The sequence below is a fragment of the Bubalus bubalis genome, chromosome X, assembly GCF_019923935.1.
Source record: "Bubalus bubalis isolate 160015118507 breed Murrah chromosome X, NDDB_SH_1, whole genome shotgun sequence".
Classification (NCBI taxonomy): domain Eukaryota; kingdom Metazoa; phylum Chordata; class Mammalia; order Artiodactyla; family Bovidae; genus Bubalus; species Bubalus bubalis.
The window spans coordinates 142,856,047-142,878,560 of record NC_059181.1 but is presented as its reverse complement, the minus strand read 5'-3'; the positions used below and the strand labels follow the sequence as shown (position 1 = coordinate 142,878,560).

General features: G+C 44.9%; 1 long non-coding RNA gene across 1 annotated transcript; it reads right to left on the bottom strand.

The window, feature by feature from the left end:
• Positions 1–4,988: 4,988 nt before the first annotated feature.
• LOC123331818 lies at positions 4,989–9,009 on the bottom strand. Its single transcript, XR_006548613.1, has 2 exons — positions 8,408–9,009; positions 4,989–5,141 (listed from the first exon to the last, which is right to left on the bottom strand). It is a non-coding gene; the product is annotated as an uncharacterized LOC123331818 (long non-coding RNA).
• Positions 9,010–22,514: the final 13,505 nt, after the last annotated feature.

Here is a 22,514-nt window from a genome sequence, read left to right as displayed (position 1 = left end):
AGCCAGCATTCTCTCTCACCTGCATGGCATATCCTAACTGATCTTCCTGCCTCCACTCTTGCTCCCCCACTGCAACGAGATCGGTGGTGGTTTCAAAACATAAATTGGATTGTGTCTCCCACTCAGTACTGTTTAATGGTTCTTCCATTGTCATCAGAATACAAATCCCAAATCCATGACATGCTCAAGTTACCTCTCTGGTCTCCCCTGCATGACTGCTTCCTCTTTCTCAAACTCTGTGAACTTTTCTTTGTCCTTCAGTTTTGCACAGTGAGCATGGGCCCTTCACATGTGTTGCCCATCTTCTCCCGTATTCAGCTTCACCTTGTTGACCTGGCTAACTTCTCCTTATCCTTTATGTCACAGCTCAAATGCCACTCCCTCTGGGAATCCACACTGACCCTCGCATTCAGCCTTCAGGGTCCTTGCTCTATGTTTCTAGAGCACACTACATATTCTCCTTCTCATAGCATCGATCTGACTGCACTGTAACTGCCAATTTTCCATCTCCATACCAGCTCCAGTCTAGCTTCCATCTAGACTAGAAGTTCTGGAGGGCAAGAAATTCTAGTCTTTTGTTCCCCTCTGGATGCCATGTGTCTAGCTCACAGTAGGCTCTTTGCACCAGTTATCCCTATACTGGAATATTCCTCACACACATCTTTAAAAGTCTGCCTGCTCATCCTTCAGATCTCAGGCTAAAGATCATCTCTTCACAGATGCTGGCCCTGACCACCAATCAGAGCTAGCCAGCCACTCACTATCACATCAGCTTACTTCCTTTCTCTGCATTGCACTTGCCACTCTTGGATATTTTCCTTGCCTGTGTGCTTCTTTTTTATCTGTTCATGGCCTATCTTCCCCAGCAGGAACATACCCTCCATGGGAACAGGAACCTTGTCCAGTTTTGCCCCACATTATAGCATAGCAGCTAAGTTAAAGTATAGCTTGTGGTAAGATGAATGTTGGATGAATACATTTTGGATGAATTGAATGAGTGAACCAATGAATGAATCAAGCAATCATTCAAATGTAACCCTCCGAGGAGAGCTGAGCATTCTCAAGTGGAAGCTGTAAATTAAGTGAGGAGCTTGTAAAACCACCTTCACAAGTTGAGGCCTAAGATGGGTGATCGTTGGATCCTGAAGGACCGTGGCCAACATTCACCTAGCATGAGTTGTCTCTGGGACTCATGAGAGAAGGATACTAAGGAAGGTTCTTTTTTCAAATTTCCAAATGGCACAGACCTTTGGTATGGAAAGAAGGAAAATAGCTCCCTGTGGCCTCCCATGGCTTGCTAATGGAAGGCACTGGCAGGGAGTGGCTTCTCAGAACTTTTGATGGGTACTGAAGGTTGATCAACTGGTAACAAGTAAGGCCTGGGACACAGATGTCACATGAGCACTCATGGAAATGAGTGGACCATTGTCTACACCCAGGGCAGGACTGGGATTTCGAACAGTCTCAGCTTTGCTGGAGGGCAGTGAAGAAGCATACTGGCCAACAGTCCCCACATTCCACTGCCGCCCTGCCTCTCCCCACCCCGCTACCCTCACGTCCTCCACCCCCAGACCGCCAACAGCCAGAACAGAAAGTCATCACTCCACCTCCAGAAGCTCTGGCCACAGGAACTTGTCCAACTTACTAAATCGAGCTCTTCACTTCTGTGAATACTAAGAAGCAAACCTAAATGGAGCCCTTGCCAACAAAACTTCTCGCTTGCTCAGCATTGAAGTCGAGCTTCTGAGCTTTCCAACAAACATTTCTGAAGCCACCCCCTTTCTTTTTTAAAACTGCAAACTATAGAGCTCTCTTGCAGAGTCCTCCTCCCTGCTACCCCCTTGATGGCGAGCCATGCCAGTTTGGACACCTCCCAAGGACCAGACTTTTTATAAACCAAGCACAAATTCCCTCAAATGCTGCTTGATTGATGGAAGTTCTGTGGGATTCAACCCTTAGAGGATTCACATTCAAAGTCTCTTTGATTATTAAGTACTGCCAGAATAGACACTAAGCTCCCCAGTATAAAACCAAATGCCCTGAAGTTCCATTTGCTTGCTGTTGCACACACTGTTGTAGGCAATTCAGAGCATTATGTGCCCTCTGGTCCAAGGCAGCATGTGTGGTGCTGCTTAAACAATAGAAGACATAATTCTACCCTTAAAAGGGTCCAGTGGGGCCAGATCATCATATGTGCCCAGGACATACGTGTTAATGAAGACACTTGTAGTATAGACACATAAGGCGTGAGCAGTGTTCTCTCTCTATGCCACCTCTGGTGAGTGGGCTGAGCTCTCAGGTATCCTTTGGGCCCCATGACACAGAAGACCCAACTCCAGAACATCAGGAGCAGGCCACATCCCTCACCCAGGGCTAGTGAAAACAGCTCAAGTTTAAATTCTGGTCCCTGGGACAAGAAAATATTAGAAGATCTAAAGAGCCTTGCAACCCAGTTGTGTCCAACTCTTTGCAACCCATGGACTATACAGTCCATGGAATTCTCCAGGCCAGAATACTGGAGTGGGTAGCCGTTCCCTTCACCAGGGGATCTTCCCAACCCAGGGATCGAACCCAGGTCTCCCACATTGCGGGCGGATTCTTTACCAGCTGAGCCACCAGGGAAGCCCTACCAAACTACCCCCCTAATGGAATGTCTGTTAACTGAGTCGACTGGAAATGACTAGCCTGCCCACAAGGCCGGGTTGGCATGTGAATCTTGGAGCACCAGGGAGGAATTTGCACCTGTGGCTCTGGCCTCATCTTCCTTGCTTCTTTTTAAAAATTTTTATTTTATTGAAGTCTAGTTGATTTACACTATTGTGTTGATTTCTGCTATACAGCAAAGTGACTCAGTTATACATATATACATATATATATATATATATATATGCTTTTTCACATGATTTTCCATTATGGTTTATCACACGATATTGAATATAGTTCCCTGTGCTATATAGTAGGGCCTTGTTGCTTATCCATTCTACATGTGATAGTTTGCATCTGCTAATCCCAGACTCCCATCCCTCCGTTGCCCTCCCTTCCCCTTGGCAACCACAAGTCTGTTCTCCATGTCTGTGAGTCTGTTTCTGTTTCATAGATAAGTTCTTTGTGTCTAATTTTAGATTCCACATATAAATGATACCACACAGCATTTGTGTTTCTCTGTCTGACTTATTTCACTTAGCATAATGCCCTCCTAGTTCATCAATGTTGCTGCAAATGGCAGTATTTCATTCTTTTTACGGCTGAGCAGTATTCCATTGTGTATATGTACCACATCTTCTTTATTCATCCATCTGTCGATAGACACTTATGGTATTCCATATCTTGGCAATTATAAATACTGCTGCCATGAACACTGAGGTGCATGTAACTTCAAAGCAGTGTTTTTGGGTTTTTTTGGATACATACCCAGGAGGGCAATTGCTGAGTCATGTTAGTTCTATTTTTAGTTTTTTGAGAAACTTCCATACTGTTTTTCATAGTGGTTGCACCAGCTTACATTCCCACCAACAGTACACCTCTTTGCTCCTTAGTAATCCACTTGATCACACTCCATCACCCAAGCACATTTCCTTTAATGGGAGGCAGAAGTACAAACACGGAGCTGAGCAGTTCCTCTCAGAGGCCTGCACCTGAGGCTCTGGGAGCGCAGAAATCAGTGAAGCCACAGTGAACTCAGGAAAGGTAGACATTTTGTGTGGGAGGCAATGGCTCCTAGGGGAAAAAAAAGAACAACCACAGAAAAAGCAACTTGCTTAACTGGTTATCTTTTTACTTCAGGGCTGGCCACACAATAACTCTGTCACAGGATGAGTTTAAAGGAAAATGAGAAAGCATTTCATGGTTTGCAGAAACCACCACACTCGAGCCCAGCTCTGGCATAGCAGTCCAGGGCACACAGCGCTCTGGGAGACAAGAGGGATCACCAGAGTCTGACATGCTCACTGTCTGCACTCTGTCCCCGCCATCACGGGCCCACCCACAGCATACCACATCCCGGCCCCCAGGGGACTCTTTCCTATCCAGACTTGACTGTGAGAAATGGAACTGGGCAAAGGACTCCCTGAGCCCTCAGTCTGGGCTGTTTTTAGCCGAATGGGTCCAATCCACCAAACCACAGCAAAATCTACTGCTAGCAGCTGTAAAGAGGTGCGGAAATGCGGGACAGATGGGAAAGGCCTTTGAAGTAGAGAAGCAGTCCCTAAACGGAGGAGAAAGCCGCATGCTGAGTAGTCATTTTTTTGAAAAATCAAATGGCCCGAGTGCAGGAAACATGCAGCAAAATCCCCAAAGGTGTTTACAGAATACAACCTTGACTTTCAACTCCTTGGGTGAGGCAAAGTAGCCTGTGAAGAATTTGTTTGTGGAGCACCTTTTAGGAAAACTACCTTCAGACCCTGCAGCCAATTTCTTGGGATAATCTCATCACTAGGCGGCATTTTTTCAACAATTGGTCAACGTCTGATCCATGTCCATGAGGCAGATGTTCCAATAAGGCCAGGCTACCGTGGCTCCCCAAAAAGCAGGTGAAGGGGGTTTTCTCAGGTGTTGTATAACTTGGCTGGGAAGAGCAGCCCCAACTATGTCACGCGTGCTGGCAGCAGCACTGGAAGCAGTGTGCGATCTCCCGAGAGAGGACTTCTTGGAAGGGCAACACTCACTTAATGAAGGTAGAATTTCTGAAGTCACTGAAGAAATATGAAAGCTCTGATATGCTTGTTAAAAATCCATCTCTACTTTTTTGTGGTGCCAGGTGTTTGGGGAAGAGGGGCGGGGGCGGGGGAGGCCACTAATGTCACACGTTCTTGTCCTGAGGGGGAGGGGATTGCTGAGGGCTTCAGGGCAGGGCTGGGCAGACTTTCTCCGAAAGGGCCAGAGAGTGGATATCTTCAGCTTTGTGGGCCTTGTGGGCTCTGTCCCACAGGCTCAATCCTGCCTTTGTGGCTCTAGCAGCCAGAGACAAAATACAAACCAATGAGCGTGGCTAAATGCCAATAAAACTTTATTTGCCAAAGCAGCCTGAGCCTGACTGGCTCTTTGGGCTGGATTTGGCCTACAGTCCATAGCTGGTGACACTTGCCCTTTGCAAAGCGAAGGCTCATTTGCAGACTTCTTCTGGTTCAGCATCTCCAAACTTGCTGAAAGGTAAAAGGACAAGCTGAGGTCCCTAGACACCCATAATCACTTCTCTTCAACCGTTCTCAGTTGAATCCCATGATGTCATTCTGAAATGCAGTGGGTCACTGACAGGGTCACATTACTCAGAGAAAAACAGGATGTTCGACACCTAAAATATTCAGAACAGGCCCAGAGCTCATCGCTGCAAAAATGCTCTTATATAATGGGAAGCAAGGGAAGGGAAGGGAGCCATGGGCAGCTGAGCAGGGTCAGTCCCTCACAGAGCAGGGGCCAGCTCAGATGGTGGGCTGCTGCCTCTCCCTCCCCCATCACATCTCCCCCTTGCAGCTGTCATCCACTGACCAGATGACTTCATTTCAGCTACCCACCTCCCAAATAAAGGGGGTAATAATCTCTCACTTGGGAGAAATACCATATGGTAGATGCTTTGAAAAGTTGTAAGGAAAGTAGAAATTACTTAGGGGGAGAAAGCTACTTCCAAAAGCATGAAATTTGTCTAGAAAAGGATCAGGCAGTTTCTTTGAAATATCATAGCTTCCTAAAAACTCAAGTCTAAACTAACGGATTAGGTAACAAGAGGGACATTATCAAGGCAAATAGGCAGGGAGATCTGTTTCTTTTGTTTACATACCTTTAGTGCAGTTCAAATCCCCGACACTTATTCGCAAAGCCCTCCCATTACCTGCTCCTGCTAGAATCTCCAACCTCAAGGCCACCACTCTCTATCTCATACTCCAGGCTCAAAAATACGTGACACAACAACTTCTAATTCCCGAAGGTCCAGGGCTGTGTGGTTTCATGCTGCTAGGCCTTTGCTCATGGGGTTCCTTGTTCTAGAAGGCCCGTCTTGCCCTTTAAAACTTAGCCTCTTTATATGCATAAGATGTTACAAGGATATATTGTACAGCACAGGGAATATAGTCATTGTTTCATAGTAACTTTAAATGGAGTATAATCTATAAAAATATTAAAAATATTAAATCACTATGTGAAACTAATATTGTAAATCAACTATACTTCAATGAAAAAAGTCAAAATTTCGCCTCCTTTGTCTGTTCCCTGACCCTCCTAAATATGTTCAGCACCCTCTCTTTGCTACCTATGGCTCTTTTGTACATATTGCTTCTATGGTATTTACCATACCGTTGAGTCATTTATTTGATTATATGACTGATTTCTTCAAGCAGACTACGAACTCCTTGCTGTCTGATACATCTTTGGATCTCCAGAGCCTAGACAGTACTGGGTTCGTGGGAAGAGCTCCATAAGCATCTGCGGAATTAGGATGTCCAGTAGTGGGGGCACCCTATTGCCAGGTGTTTTCTTTTGAACCAGAGCTATGTTTTCCAGGGCTTGCCTAAGTTAGGTCTCCACGTTAAGGTCTCTAGACCACAACCATCTGTAGCCCTGGGTTCCTCAGCGTGAGGTTCCAGTCAAATGGGTCATTGGCATAACTCTTTCATGAACTTTAGTCCAACTTTTATACACCAAGCCTCCCAGTCCAATTACTGATAGTCTTCCAGATGGCTCCTTCTTATCCTTCAGGTCTCTTTTAAATGTCTTCTCTTCAGAGAGGCTTTCTATGGCACCCCAGTCCTCGGGTAGGTCTTCTTATTACTCTATCTTGGCACACTATTATTTTGCTTTATGTCATTCATCACAGTCTATAATGATCTGTGCTATTTCTTTACTTGTTTATTGGCTGCCTCTCCCACTAGAGGGTTAGCTCCACGAGGGACTAGCTTATTTGCTGTTGTAGCCCTGGCTTAGAACAGGACTTGGCATTTAGATAGCATTTAATAAATATCTGTTCAATGAATGAACGCTGTGAAGTCTGAGTAACATAATACACCTGGAATGCCTCACACAGTAACCATTGCCTATGGGTGTGCTGTAAACGTTTTTGTATTGATATCTCTTCAAACACACTAATCCTGGGAAACAGCTAGGATAATGAAGCCACATTTTCCCTGCTCCCACGCTTGCAAAAATGCTTCCTTCCATCTACAGACAAATGAGAAGGGAGATGAAAGCCAAAAAGAAGGCAGTTGTCATCTTTCATGGACAAATAAGATGTATGCAGAAGTTGACAACATTCATCTTTCCTTCAAGGGAAGCAAAAGTTAAATTCCCCACAGCTTGAGCAACCAGGAAAACCAGAAATGTTCGCACATAACCTTAAAAGTGGATCTGACCATACTGCAGAGGAAGACAAGCCCGGGTTAGGAGATTATGCCCATATAAGGCCCTGTAGGCCGCTCCCAGTGGAGACCGAGATAATTTGGCACCTCTCAGCAAAGACCAGCAGGACTGCGCTCAGGACTTTGTTCACCAATAACCCCAGATCTGCTGTCTACATTTTCATCTAAACATTTGAGGAAAACTCTAATACCACCCTAAACATTTCAGGCTTCATAAACCCTTGAAAGAAGTGCAGAAAATAACTCAAAGGTGGTCATCATGGACATGCTTCCTGGAGATCTCCCTGATCTGCTAAGAGGGTGGGATGGGAGGGCAGGGTTTTGGAACAAGGGCTGAGATCTGCTTCTTTTTCTGCCAGTGACCTATAAGGCCAGAGAATTGGAAAACTATTCTTGTAAAGAGCTGCTGCTGCTGCTGCTGCTGCTAAGTCGCTTAAGTCGTGTCTGACTCTGTGTGACCCCACAGACGGCAGCCCACCAGGCTCCCCCGTCCCTCGGATTCTCCAGGCAAGAATACTGGAGTGGGTTGCCATTTCTTCTCCAATGCAGGAAAGTGAAAAGTGAAAGTGAAGTCGCTCAGTCGTGTCCAACTCTAGCGACCCCATGGACTGCAGCCTACCAGGCTCCTCCGTCCATGGGATTTTCCAGGCAAAAGTACTGGAGTGGGGTGCCATTGCCTTTTCCTGTAAAGAGGTAGGTAGTGTTTTTAACTTTGTAGGCTGTAAGGCCTCTATCACCACTCCTCAACTCTGCTATTGGAATGGAAAAGCCTTAGCCCACAGGTAAAAGAATTGGCATGGCAGTGTCTCAATTCAACTTTACAGATGGAAACTGAAATTTGAATCTTATATAATTTTTGCATGTCATGAAGTAGTTTTCTTTTGATTTTTTCCAACCATTTAAAAATGTAAATGCCACTCTTAGTTCTCAGGTAATATAAAAACAGGCAGGTGGTGGGTCTGAATTGGACTGTGGGCTGCAGTGGACCTCCCCCAGCAGCAAGCAGCCACACACAAGGAGTACAGCCTCAGGTGTTTGACCTCACTTGGATTTTTCAAACTTACTTTCTGGCGAGGTGACCTGGAACAAGGTGGAGTCTGAATCTCAGTTTTCCCCATCTGTGCAGACTTCTCCATCAGCTCTAGAATGAGGTTTCAAAGAGATAAGTCATGGGAAGCACTCAGTATATAGTTCTTGGCACACATTGTAAGCGTGTGATAAGTATTAGCTACTGTTATCTGAAATGCCCTTTGCTGAGAGCCAGGTCTTCCCTTCTGATAACCCAAGTGCCTCACACATCTGATACACAGTAGATGCTCAGGAATTGTTTGCCAAATGAATGACTGAAAGGAAGGAAGGAAGGAAGAATAAATGGAACCCCACTGAAATCTAACAACTGATGCCTCCACTCACTAGCTGCACAGGCTGTCGGGTTGCAGCCTGTCTCACTTCCAGACATTTAGTTTTGGCCCAATGCCCTTGTTGAGTCCTCATTGTGGATAAAGGGTTGGGGTGGACTTTGTGTGATGTCACGATGTATCTGTGGTAGCTGATCAATAATCACTTGACAAATTAATGCATGAATGAATGAACAGGTATTGCCTAAACCAAGCACTATGATGTTGGAAGTCCAAGAAAAGAGATTCTTTTCTCCCCTCCCCACCATGCCTTGGGCTCCTGATGCTGGGAGGAGTCATGAGAGCGAGAGGGACCCCTCTGAAAGTCTAAGTGAAAGGAGGCAGAAGGTCCTGTTCCCTTCTCTTCCTCCCTCATTTGGCACCACCTGGGGCTACTGGTCTGTCCACCACCTGCCTCACTAGGAGACATGGCTCCCACACAAACAAACTGGGGCTTTTTCGAGCCAAATTTCTCTCCACATCCACATCCTCATCCATAGGGCCCTTGCTCCAGCTGCTAAGGTAAAAGAGGGGTTAGCCAGTGATTCGGGCCCATGTGCTTCATGGGGGGAAGCCATTTATTTTTCTATAAACAGCATATGGTGCTCATCTATGCCTCCCAAGGAGGCTGTGGGGATTCCTGGCACGAGGGTGATTTTGTTTCAAAGAATCTCCTGGGTCCCAGGGCGGAAAAAAAAAAGCTGCTGAAAAGACAGAAAGGGAAATGATCTTGAGCCATCCACAGCAGTCCCTAAACCACAAAGAGCAGCACGGGCGTATCCGAGGCTCCAGCGCAGGCCTCCCTGGAGGCAGGAAGGCCCCAGCGAGGCCCAGCCAGGCTGATACCACTCAGGCGGAGAAGTGACGCGGGGATCAATGAGCGCTCTGTGCTTGGCCTCGGGCGCCACCGAGCAGGGGCCTGTGGGCTACGTGCGTGCTGACAAGACCCTTAAAGGATTCCAGCTTTCCTCCAGAGGAAGGCTTGACTTGGCTCCGGCTACAAATACTGTCAACCACATCATAGCTGTTTTACAAAAGCGCTCAGAAAATGGAAAATGTGAAGGGCATTTGTGGGAACCAAGAAGGAGCCAAACACAAGCACAGCATAACTTTTCCCACCACCCAGGGAGCCACCTTCCTGAGTCTCGAGTCTTGAAGAGACAGAAACGGGAGTCGGGGCGCCCACCCCATTGAGTTGGCCCCTATGAGCTCGGTGAGGCTCATGGGAATTGGCATCTCAGAGCCTGCTTTAGGCCTTTGAGTCTATGGTATCAGTCATCTCTTCTGATTAAGAATAGTGATAACAGGGCCTTTCCTGGTGGCCCAGTGGTTACAAATCCTCCTGCCAATGCAGGGGACGCAGGTTCTATCCCTGGGCAGGGAACTAAGATCCCACATGCCAAAGAGCAACTAAGCCCCCCATGCCACAAGTAGAGAAGCTTGTGGTGTCACAACTAAGACCCAGCGCAGCCAAAAATTAATAAACATTTTTAAAAAGACTAGTGATAGTATCTGTAACAGCCACAACGGATAGAGTGGTCACTGTCACCAAGGCACTGAAACTAAACAGCTATGTGAACTTGGACATTTGCTGAACCTCTCTGAGCCTGAATTTCTTGCTTCTCTGTAAAAGAAAGACAATAATAGTGCTTACTTCAGAGGACGCTTGTGATGATTCAACATAGCAATGAGTGTAAAGGGCTTAACCCTGCCCCTGGCCCATTTGAGGTACTCAGTCAGCAGCAACTTATTATTACTATTCCACATGAAAAGTATCAAGTGATTAAGATCAAAAGGGAACACAAGAACAGTCTGAACTCTGCCTTCTGCACCTCCCCACCCTCACTCTGCTCACCTTACCCTGGTTCTTCAATACACACTCTTTCAATTTTCTCCCAATCCCCAGAGGGGCAGCCAGGATGAGGGCTGATCTGGCCATCCAAAAGCATAACCTAATCCCTCAGGGGTCCATGTGCTCATCAACTGCAACTCTGAGCAGACTGCCTCTTTCTTCCTCCCCACCAGGTCCATTTTCTGCAGTTTACATCTCCTTGACAGCGTCACTTTGGCCTGGCTCCACAGGGCAGTGCATGAGGCATGGCCCTAGCCAAGTTGTCCGTTGGCTATCTTGCCAGGTGACCAAACTGTGAGTCAGAAATACTCAGGCATTTGAAAGCAAAAGCACCCTTTCTGTGATGGCCACCAAAAACAATGCCCCCAAAGATATTTTTTCCCTTGTTTTTCTGAGTGTAAATCAGATGAGAAGGTGAGGGTGGAATGAATGAGGAGAGTAGCATTGACATATATAAACCATGTGTAAAACAGACAGCTAGTGGGAAGCTGTTGTATAATACAGGGAGTTCAGCTTGGTGCTCTGGGATGACCAGGAGGGACGGGATGGGGGTGAGGGTGGGAGGGGGGTTCGAGAAGGAGGGGATGTACGCGTACCTATAGCTGATTCACTTCAGTGTACAGTAGAAACCAACACAACATTGCAAAGCAATTATACTCCAATTAAAAAATAAACAACAACAACAAAAAACCCCAAACAAAACAACAAAGCAGAAGAGAAAAAAAAGTGAGTGGTGGCAACCAGTCCTGTGAAGAAAATGTTTCGTCTTGGTTTGTGCACTTGTTCATTCATGGCATTCTTAGTAAGTAGCTCCTGAGTAATACACCACAGGCCTGGGGGGAAAGAGTCAGACAAGGGTGCCTGAGCCTGAGGGCCCACTCTCCACTGGTGGAGGTGGACACAGTAAATAAGCAATTGTGATGTGGAGTGAAAAGTTCTCTGCGGGAGAGGAGCCTGAGGTGCTGCTGGGCCCGAGGAACAGGCACTGAACTCATCCTGGGACTGTGTTTGTAACAACAACAGAAAACAGGCTTTGATGAAAATAAATGGAACTGAGCAGCCCAGGAAACCACATGCAAAGCGCCCAGGGCCTGCCAAGGCAGCTCTAGATCTTGTTTCTCTGGGTCGTGGTGGCTCTACCGCTATTTCTTGTCTGTTCCTGAGCCTGCTGATTGGGCTCTTGCCTCCAACCCTCAAGGAAGAGTTAATCCTTAAGAGAATACTCACAATATTTTTTTAAAATCCAAGTATAGTTGATTTACAATGTTCCTGTTGTGCCGAAAAGTGATTCAGTTATACATATACATATGTATGTTTTCAGATTATTTTCCATTATAAGTTATCATAGAATATTTAATACAGTTCCCTGTGCTATACAGCAGGACCTTGCTGTTTATCTGTTTTATGAATAGTGATGTGTATATGTTAATCCCAAACTCTTAATTTATCCATCCCCATCTCCTTTCCCTTTTGGTAACCATAAGTTTGTTTTCTATGTCTGTGAGCCTCTTTCTGTTTTGTAAAAAAGTTCATTTGTATGAATTTTCTAAGATTCTACATATAAGTGATAACATATATTTGTCTTTGTCTGACTTACTTCACTTAGTATGATAATCTCTAAGTCCACCCGTATTGCTGTAAGTGGCATTATTTCATTCTTTTATGGCTTAGCAGTATTCCATCGTGCGCGTGTGTGTGTGTGTGTGTGTGTCTATGTGCCACATCTCTTTTATCCATTCATCTGTCGATTGACATTTAGGTTGCTTCCATCTCTTGGTTCATAGTGCTGCTATGAACATTGGACTTCATGTATCTTTTAAAATTCTATTTATTTTAATTGATTGATGATTGCTTTATAATATTGGTCTGATTTCTGTCATGTATCAACATGAATTAGCCATAGGTGTACATGTATCCCCTCCCTCTTGAACCTTCCTCCCACCTCCCACCCTTTCCTACCCCTCTAGTTTGTTACAGAACCCCAGTTTGAGTTCCCTGAGTCGTACAGCAAATTTCCATTGGCTATCTATTTTACATATGGTAGTGTATATTCTTCCATGCTACTCTCTCCATTCATCTTATCCTTTCCTTCCTCTCCACCACCCTTATCCATAAGTTTGTTCTCTATGTCTGCATCTCCATTGCTGCCCTGAAAATAGGTTCATCAGTAACATCTTTCTAGATTTCATATATGTTAATATACGATATTTGTTTTCTGACTTACTTCACTCTGTATAATAGGCTCTAGGTTCATCAAGCTCATTAGAACTGACTCAAATGTGTTCCTTTTAATGGTTGATTAGTATTCCATTGCATATATGTAATACAGGCTTCCCTTGTGGCTCAGCTGATAAGGAATCTGCCTGCAATATGGGAGACCTGGGTTCGACCTCTGGGTTGGGAAGAGGCCCTGGAGGAGGGCATAGTAACCCACTCCAGTATTCTGGCCTAGGGAATTCCATGGACTGTGTAGTCAATGGGGTCACAAAGAGTCGGACACAAGTGAGTGACTTTCACTTTCACCACAGTTTTCTTTATCCATTCATCTGTCAATGGATATCTATGTTGCTTCCATGTCCTAGCTCTAGTAAACAGTGCTGCAAAGAACATTGGGGTACATGTATCTTTTTCAGTTTTGGTTTCCTCAGGGCATATGTCTAGAAGTGGCATTGCTGGGTCCTATGGTGGCTTTATTCCTAGTTTTTTAAGGTATCTCCATACCATATTGTAACACAGGCTTCCCTTGTGGCTCAGCTGGTAAAGAATCTGCCTGCAATACGGGAGACCTGGGTTCAATCCCTGGGTTGGGAAGATCCCCTGGGTAAGGGAAAGGCTACCCACTCCAGTATTCTGGCCTGGAGAATTGTCCAAAGAGTTGGACACCACTGAGAAACTTTCACTTCACTGTATTATGTTCCATAGTGGCTGTATCAATTTACATTCCTACCAGCAGTGCAAGAGGGTTTCCTTTTCTTCACACCCTCTTTAGAACTTGCTGTTTGTGGATTTTTTGATGAGATCCTTCATTTATCTTTTTGAATTAAGAGTTTTAATCTTTTCTGGGTATGTGCCCAGGAGTGGAACTGCTGAATCAGCTCACAATATTGTTACAAAATCCAACATAAAAATCCCCAATCCTGTATACAGTAGGATTCCAATTTTGTACTTGTCTGTTTCTGTATGTGGGAGTTCATAATGCACATGCAGAAAAAAGACTGGAAGGAAACACATCAAAACATTAAAAGTGGCTCTCTTTGGGAAGCATTCTTATATCTTCTTGTTAAATATTTTCATTTTCCCACAATGAACATGTATTCATCTTTATTATCTGAAAAATACTGTTAATTTTAAAAACGAAGAGTCTGCAAAAGGCTGCATTGCTATGTGATTCTGTTTATATGACACTCTGGAAAAGGCAAAACTATAGGGACAGAAAACAGGCCTGTGGCTGCCGGGCCCTAGGGTGGGGAAGGGACTAACTACACATGGACACAGGGGTTTTGGAGTGATGGCAACGTTCTGTATCTTGATTGTGGTGATAGTTACATGACTGTGTGTGGCTTTCAAAACTCACAGAACTGAACACTTAGGACAAATTTTGTTGTATATAAAAACTTCCTCAGCAAATCAGAGATTTCTTTTTGGTTAGAGTCTGGATCATTTCTCAGCTTCTATTATTTCTGAAGAATCAAATGGACCTAAGAAGATAATGAAAAATTAGAGGATATGATCTCAAAAAGGAAGATTAAAGAAAGAGATAAAGAAAAGGTTCATATTCCTATCAGTCTCTTCAAGTTCAGCCTTAAGTGACTGGGGTTTGAGTTTGGTGTTCTGTTCTTTGCTCCTTTTTTTAAAGTCACTTGAGACCAGGATATATATGAAAGATATAGTTTTTCTTGGTATTTAATGAGGTGACTTGAGTATGAATTCAAGTATATGATTTACAACTGGAGTGATATCTTTATGAAACATTTACACCTATGACAACACCTAATAAAACTTTTTTATTATTATTAGAAACATTGCTTTTATGGTTAGAACAGACTCAAAATAGGGTAAATGATCAATTTGTATGTGTCTACATACAAATTGATCATTTACCCTATTGCTCTTCTCAGTGTCAAATCTAAATTCAATCTGATGGAGAATTGAGAAAAGGGCAAGCCAGTGACATCATTTCCTTTAAGAAGATTGGGGTTTTAATTCACTGCACAGGACATGACATAAAGACTATGTTAGAGTAGGGAACTACATGAGCCAGAAGCTGGCATGAACTCAAGATTATCTGTAGAAGCAAAGAGCGATGCCTAGACACAGACTCTCCTTCACATAAAAGGACTTGAGGATCCCCTGAGTCTGGCATAGGAGTAGGTGCTACAATTCCTGTCCTGAGTGACCAAGGTAGACACTAGTGTTCAAATTCAGTCATATCATTTAAATATTTATCCTTTGTCTTTTATTTAATATCAAATCAGATCATTGTCCATAAATATTGACATTAGATGTTGTTATAATCAAGATAGATTCAAAGCTACTCTTTCGTTGCCTCCTTAGAATAAATGTTATGGAAGACAGGTGGGCAACTGGCTCAATGCAGACAGAAGAGCTATTCTAGTTACTTTTTATGAAGCTGTAAATTCTTCTGTTTCTCCTTAGAAGTGGCTTTAAATGTGTGGTGCAGAAACTGTATGTACAGATGCTCCTGGTTCAAATAAAACCAGTTGAGAAATCACAGAGAAATACTGAAAATTAAAAAAATAGTTAAGTAACGGATCCTGGTCAAGGGCATGATGAAAAAATGGCATGGAGTTCTCTACAGAAAAAAAATTACCTTGTTAGTCCATTTTATTTACAAACTAGGAAATTCAAGCTCTAGACCCATAAAGTTGATGGCCCACTGGATGTCTCCACTTGGATATCACATAGGTACATCATGCTCAGTATGTCCAAACCTGAGCTTTTTCCCTTTCCCTCTCCCCAGCATATGCTCTTCCTGGTTTCCCCATCCTGGTGAATGGAGCTACTACCTACCAGTCACTCAGTCCAGAGAAACCTGGCAGTCATCCTTAACACCCTAACCTTCCTCACCTCCAGTATGCAAGCATTCAATAGGTTTCCCCCAAATGTGCTTTGCCATTCCCTTAGTGTTACCATTGGTCTCCACATTCCTGGATCCAGTGGATGCTCTTACACCTGCCAATGCAGGAGAAGCAGGAGATGCAGGGTTCAATTCCTGTGTCAGGAAGATTCACTGGAGGAGGAAATGGCAACCCACTCCAGTATTCTTGCCTGGAAAAACCCATGGTCAGAGGAGCCTGGCAGGCTACAGTCCATGGGATTGCAAGGAGTCGAACATGACCTAGCGACTGAGCACAAACACACTGACTTCCCTACCAATGGGTCAAAAAGAGTAGAGCTCAGCTGGATAGAGTATAGTGTAATGAGAGCAAAGTTGATGGCTGCATTATTACCCAGACCAGCCAGATTTGTCCTGGATGGTAACTCGAGGCCAGCTGTGAACTCTGACCAGCTGTCTTGAAAATGTAATGTTAGTAATCAAGAGAAATGGGTGAGAACACAGCATCACTAACCCAGATGGTGGTAGGGTCTCACCCCAGCAAGTAATCTTATTCTTTTATTGATGTCTCCCTTTGGAGGTGGGATTAGTGTTGGCTGATGAAAACCTTGGGGAGAGGGAGAGGAGACTTTTCACCTTCCTAGTGTTCCCAGGTGGAGAAGGAAATGGCAACCCACTCCAGTGTTCTTGCCTGGAGAATCCCATGGACGGAGAAGCCTGGTAGGCTGCAGTCATGGGGTCGCACAGAGTCAGACACGACTGAAGCGACTTAGTAGTAGTAGTCGTAGTAGTCGTAGTAGTGGTGTTCCCAGGGGCTGTACATCTAACCCCACTCTCTACAGGGAAAGACTCAGGTGAGTCAATTAAGTGTTCTCAATAGCTGAAGGGCATACTTCATGAGGTTTAATACACAGTTTTAGATCAGCACATCAGTCCTACAGTTTCTAGATAGGGGAATAAAATCCTACTGAGGAAGGAAAGCAGTCATGAGTTAACACAGAAGCAACTTTAGGAAATACCTAACAGGATCAACATTACCTTTTTTTTTTTTTAATGACAGCTTTCTGTGGATCATCTTTCTCTCAAGGTAGTTCTGAAGTGACTTTTCCCAACGACTCTGGAGGCAACGAAGACTTCATTTTGGAAACATTGGCTGGGTGAGCTGGTGAGTCACACCTCAGATGAATTAATAAAAGTTAAGAAAACAAAAACCAGATGTTTCCTTCATCTTAATATAGGCCTCTGTGCTTTCTTTTGTCAGTTCTACTGTCAATTGCTGATTTCCTTCTCTTGAGGCAAAAATCAATCTTTAAAAAGTTTGAATATCTGCATTTTTTATGAACTCGGTCCCACAGTGGCTGTTCGGCTCAAATGTCCACACAGACTGCAGTCCCGGCACTGACACTTTCAGCAAGTGAACGACACAGTGTTTGAGGACAGCACACCAGGGGGCTTTTGGATGCTCCACTGGGTTCGCTGGAGAACTCGCGCAACAGCCTTTGGGAGAAGCACAAAGTGAAGCCGTCTCCTTGCTTGCAAGTAAACCTCCCCAGAACCAGAAAGGGTCCGGCCAGCTAGCAGTGGCTTCCTTTCCAGATCCAGGATTCATTTCTTGGCCCTTGACCCTCCCAGAAAATGCTAAGAACTTCAGAGCGCCTGCAACATATATTTTCATCTCCTGCCCAGACCAGTGGAGGATACACTGAAATCCAGAATGACACACTTTTTAAAGTTTCCTAATAACACCACCCATCATTCCCTGAGAACTTTGGAAGTATTCTGTATTTTTGTAAGAAGGGAAAATAATTTATTTTTTCCTCCATCTATTGTACTTTGGTTAAAGCAATTATTTTCCCCAGACGCCACCCCAAGCAGAAAGCTCCAGATGTTCTTAGGTCATAATGGGAGAATAGATTGCAAGTCCTAGTGTTTTCCAAGCTTGTGTCCTCTCCCAGCTTTTTCATTTGGGGCCCTGAGTTATTTTCTCTTACTCTGCTTTTCCTGATTGGGTTCCATCTTCTTTTACCTTCCAGAGGCAAAATTGGGTTCATATCTTTACTGCCTACATCTCTGAACATCTTTGTCATAAAAAGGTATTTGATATAGATGAACTTATTTGCAAAGCAGAAAGAGAGACACAGATGTAGAGAACAACCATACAGATGCCAAAAAGAGAAGGCAAGGTCGGATAAATTGGGAGATTGGGATTGACATATACACACTAATGTGTATAATATAGAAAGCTAATGAGAACCTACTGTATAGCACAGGGAACCCTACTCAATGCTCTGTGGTGACCTAAATGGGAAGGAAATCCAAAAAATAGGGGATATATGTATATGTACAGCTGATTCACTTTGCTGTACAGTAGAAACTGACACAGCAGTGTAAAGCAACTGTATTCCAATGAAATTTTTAAAATAAATAAAATTATAGTACTACCATTCCACCCACTCACTTGCCTAACCCAGATCACTGGGAATCATTGTACCACCCCCCACCCTCAACTCAATCACCACGTTTAGTCTCCAAGTCCTGTTGAATCTATGGACCACCTGTGCATGTCTCCTGCATTTGTTCCCTCCTCTCCACTCCTGACATTTGTACAGTCCAGGCCACGCCCTCTTTCACTAGGCTAAGCCATCATCTCTGTGTCCACTCTTCGTCTGTCCAGATAATCCATCATTCCCACTGCAGCCACAATGAGAGCGAGCTTTCTAGAACCCAAATATGGTCATGTCTTCCACACACTGCCACTCCCTGGTCAGCGCGTGGGCATGGTGGCTTGGGAAAATTCCTGACAACAGTGAGTAATGTCGAAGCATTTGTTAAAGATAGGCTAACGTCACAGAAACGGCAGGGCCTCCTTCCCCAGCCTCCTGACCCCTCTCAGGGCTGGGCATTTATCATCCGGACATTCCTCCATCCCAGGGCCATGTTGTCTGTATACCTGCTAGTCTACCCCACTGGACTGTGAACTCTGGATCTTGTGCACTTCTGAACCCGTAGCATCGTGCACAATGCCTGACACAGAGCAGACATTCAGAACTAAATAAAAACAAGCCCCTCTCCCTCAGAGGCAATGCGTTAGTCTCTCAGTCGTGTCTGCCTCTCTGCGATCCTATGGACTGTAGCCTGCCAGGTTCCTCTGTCTGTGGGATTCTCTAGGCAAGAATACTGGAGTGGGTTGCCATGCCCTCCTCCGGAGGAACCTCCTGAACCAAGGATCAAACCCGTGTCTCTTATGTCTCCTGCACTGGCAGGCGTACCCTTTACTACTGAGGCACCTGGGAAGCCCCACCACAAACAAAGTGCCTTAAAACAACCTGCACTTGTCACCTTATGGTTCTGGAGGCCGGAAGTCGGACAGTCTCACTGGGCTAAAATCAAGGTGTCAGCAGGGCTGCCCTCCTTCCAGAAAATCTGGGGGAAACTGCTTCCTTCCCTTTTCCAACTTTTAGAGACTGCTTTCCTCTCTCTTTCAAACCAGGACTGAAGCATCTGTCTACCCCTGCTTCTGGTGTCACATGTGTTTTTCTGAACACAGCCAGGAGTGTTCTCTAATTCTGTGGGCCTATGGGACTGGACAGGACCCAACTGGACAATCCAGGATAACCTCCCCATCTCCAGGTTGGCTGATTAGCAATCTTAATTTCATCTACAACTATAATTCTCTTTGCCATGTTACTATTTACAGGTTCCAGGCAAGTTAGGAAGTGAAATATTAGTGGGCTCAAATGTTTAAATATCAGCTTCTTGGTTCCCCTTAGAAAATGGATCTCTGATTGTTGGTCTCAATAAAGTGTTAAAAAACAATTGTGTAGTGCAGACAGGGGGTCTGATCACCATTATCTCACTTTCTCACACCAAACAAGCTCTCAGATGGGAAAAACAGGCAGCTTTCATTGTCTGACATTAGTCCTCCAGATTTTTCAGATGCAAAAGCAGCTCACGTGCTTTTTGCCTAGTGCACATGGGAACGCAGCTGTATAGGAGATTCAAATGAAGAAAAAAAAATCATGTAATAAAGCCTTGTGACTCCCCAAGCAACCAAGAGTTGAATACTTGTCAAGCAATTTTGGTAGGATTAGTATTTAAACACATAGCGAACCACTTCAGTTCCAACAAATCTGGAGAAATGAAACCTTGTTTCCAAGAAGTGCTCACAGAGCTTTCAAAGTGTTTTTCCATCACTACAAAAAGAAAGAACTTGCACTCCTAAGCTGTCTCTTGAGTGGGACTCACACCATCAGACAGCAGCAGTGGAAAACGAGCAGGACACCAGGGGCGAGGCTCCTGGATGGCAGGGCAGTGCTGCTCAAGGAGAGGGGCTCTTTCACTTAGTAGACAGAATTGTCTAGAAACTGTCAGGTCTCACGGCAGTCAGGCTCCAGCCATGAGAGCCCCAGCTAAGCCAGTTCTCAGAGTTCAGCCTTCACCGTGGCAACCGCTTGGGAAACCTCCAACTTGCGGAACGGGAGATTCGGAAGGAAAGTCGCTCACAGTAGAAGCATGGCCTGCAGAGAGTTTTCCCTATTTTATTCATGTAGCACCTCATCACAACACGTGGCGGAATACTCAAGCTCAGTGTCAAGAGCCTTCTGAATCCTGGTCAAAACGTTTCCATGTACATCACTTCATCCGATCCCCCAATCAGACCTGGCAGCTACTTGGGCCTGGAATCATCACTCAGTACCTACCACAGTGTTGGCACATGACAGTAGCTCAATAAATGTTCACTGGATCCATGACCTGTCATATTTTATAAAGGAAGAAACAGGCTCGGAGAGGTTTAAGTAGCTTCCTCAGTGTGCCCAGTGGCAGGCAGGGCTGAAACCTGGCCATTCTGTTCTCCCACTCCACCGTGCTGGCCTTCCAAACCCAACTCAGTAAAGGGTATGAGGATGTTTTGCTCCTTTTCAGCAAACTTTTGTTGAGCATCTACCCCAAACCAGAACTTCCCATTACTCTTCCCCTGTCCTCTGCCTGGCCAGTTCCTTCAAGCCTTGGTTTTAATATCAGCTCCTGAGCAAGGCCTCCTCAACGAGCCCTCCCACAGCTACCCAGCCGCTGCCTCCTCACCCAGTACCTCTCACCTGATTCCTGTTTGGTATTCATCCCAACCTCTAATTACTTGATGTATGTATTTGTTTATTTATGGTTGGCCTTCCCCAACTGGAAGTTCCATGAAGGCAGGAAGCCAGCTCAGACTTTCTGGTGACACTTAAGATGAGGGAGACGATGCCACTAAAACAAAAAGCCAACATGGTCTCAGGTGAATCCACAAATATGTTTAGAACAATGGACTCCTAGTGCAAGCATCTGAAATACAGGAAGGCAATGAGATTGTCAGTCTAGGGGCAGAAAGACTCAGGGGAGACACAGCACTTTTTCTTTTCCAATAACCGAAGGCTGTGATCCCAAAGAGGACCATGGACGTGCCTCAGAGGGGTGGTAGGAGAGGGCTGAAGGGGAGGAAGTTGCAGGGACAGGTTTGGGTTCAAGGTGCTTCTCGTTATGAGTGCTGGGTACTTCCTGTCTTGCACACTCAGGTGTGAGTATAAGAGGGTGGCCTGCATCTATTTTATTCCTCACTATGTGTAGATAGCACAGTACCTGGTATGGTTTCACTCAATATCTATTTGATTGAATGAATTTGTGTGGAAGTTACAGGTAGAGGCTGTCACTATTCACTGCCTGGAATGTTTCTCATCCTCACCTTGTCATCTGCTTGACCCTCTGCTTATTCTGTGGTCTAACCTTAAATATCTCATCATCAGGAAAAGCTTCCCTATCCCCCATGACCAAATGACAGTCCCGCTTAGAGCCTCCTGTACTTTTCCATCCCGTGATGACTGTATTTGGTGTTGTCTGCTATTTGAGGTACATATTCCCCTACCAGAAGGCACCTGGTGTTTCTTGCCTGAATGATTCCAAGCAACACCATGAGATGGTCACTGGCATCCCATGCTGTGAGGGCAGGGACCATTGTTGTTTGCTGCTTTAGCCACCATGTGGGGCACAGTAAATACACAAATATTTCTTAAATGAACTAACTTTACAGCTAAGAAATTGCAAAAGCTTGGCAACATGTAACGGTCAATGTTACACTATAAGCAAGCAGCAGAGTCTGGATTAGAACTCAGGTCTGTGTAACTCCAGAGCCTGGGCTCTTTCTATCAATATTATACCAAACTCTGTGTGGGTTCACGGCCATTGTTTAGGACCTCATGCTCTGCCATCAAAGGTGGGCTCCTTAGTGAAAATATTGGCAGGCACACTGTGAAGGCATGGTGTTAGCCACGTTGCCTTGTCCATGGACTCAGAGATACAAGAGGGCACTTCACTAAGAATTCAAGAAATTTCCCAACCAGGGGAACATGTGCCTGGCAGCCAACAGTGCATCAAATGGAGGAACAGAGCTGAGACTTCATGCCCTATCCTGGCCTGATGACAAGCAAGTGGTGGGTGGGCAGCAGGACAGACATCTGTAATTCCCTTCATCATCCTTCTACTAATACTCAAGATGGAGTAGCCTGTCACCTGGCACTGGAGCTACTAGAGTAGCAGGGAAGAAATGTAGACTTTGGAGTCAAGACTGGATTTGAGTCCTGGCTCTGTCATTTACTAGCAGTGTATCAACTTCCTTCCACCTAAGTTGAAAAGAGAGTAATGGAATGTACCCTCCCAGCATTATGAAGATTAAGTTAAAATGGAAATGAAAAAAAAACCTCTCATACACATTGCCTAGACCTAAGGGGGTCCCCAAAATGCAAACTACTTAGTGACTGAACAACTATTTTTATTATTCCCAGTTTATTGCAAGCCTCACACATCAATGCTGC